The following is a 1,192-nucleotide window of genomic DNA, read 5'->3' on the forward strand; positions in this document are numbered from 1 at the left end:
TTTTTTTTTCTTTAAAAAGGCTGAGCTCGGTCAAAAGTGACACCTCAACTTTCAAAAAATCAATTTCCATTCAGTGACAAAAATTCTCTAATAGCCAAAGAAATGGAAATTCAAACAAGAGATACATTCCCAACTACATCCAACACCCCCAATTACCAAAAGTTGTTTGCTTTCAATAACAGCTAATGCCACGAAGAATGTCAAGAGATAGAAACCCTCACACACTGCCTAAGAAAGTATATATTAATACAATCCCTTTGGAATGTAATTTGGTCCCAGGCAGGAAAAGACAACCATACTTTCCAACCTTCTGCATACATCTCTACACAAGAGCCTGCTAGTTGCTTATCCAATAAATATTCTTCACTTGTTCCGTAGTAATGGAATTGAGATTTTATTTTAGCTGTTTTTTAACTTGTTGTCTATAGCATAGACTTACAATGTCTACCAATAATCTTCCAGAAAACAAACAAACAAAAAAAAAAAAACATTTTCATCAAGTGGATTCTGATTTATGTAACCTTCCTTTGAGTTCCCAAGGAGGCAAATCTTTACAGGAAGAGATTTTACTCCATGGAGTGACTAAAAGATCTGAACCACTAATGTTTCCATTAACAACCTTAGAATTAACATACTATGCCTCCAGGGCTCCTTAGTAACAATCTTGTGCAACTAAAAATGGCAGAATGGAAAAAACCCAGAAAACAGATACAGAGAATGAAATGGAGATGTTATACCAGCAAGAGACTGGTTATCTCCAAACCTTGTTCACAGCAGAGAAAAGGAAAAATGCCATTTAAATTACATTTCTGAAGCATTCTCTGTTCTAGACAAACATAATTTCTGAATAATACAATTCTTCAATGATCCTGAAAACAGGTTTTCATCCATTTTAATTTTTTTAAAAAAGTATGCAAGGGCCTTCAGATTTCAGAGTACTTCAACACATCTCTAAAGATTAGCAAAAATACTTCACTCACAAACCACTCTCTGATGAGCTGAATTTCAAAGAGATGCTACACAGTTCTGTGTCTTTATAGATAAGCCTGGGAAGTACCTTTCTTACAAGTAAAAGCAAAGACAGGCACTAATTATAATTGTTGTTGTTGTTATGTGCCGTCGAGTCGTTTCCGACTCATAGCGACCCTATGCACAACAGCCCTAAACGCTGCTCTATCCTGCGCCAACCGCA

The 1,192-nt window shown here is 35.9% G+C and overlaps 1 protein-coding gene across 1 annotated transcript in view; it reads right to left on the reverse strand.

Annotated features, from left to right (window-relative positions):
* INTS4 (integrator complex subunit 4) overlaps positions 1-1,192 on the reverse strand; it is a 137,266-nt gene that overhangs the window by 37,403 nt on the left and 98,671 nt on the right. The gene's annotated exons all lie outside the window — the stretch shown is intronic.

This window comes from Elephantulus edwardii, unplaced genomic scaffold, assembly GCF_000299155.1.
Source record: "Elephantulus edwardii isolate Elephantulus edwardi_28Jun2011 unplaced genomic scaffold, EleEdw1.0 scaffold00025, whole genome shotgun sequence".
NCBI lineage: Eukaryota > Metazoa > Chordata > Mammalia > Macroscelidea > Macroscelididae > Elephantulus > Elephantulus edwardii.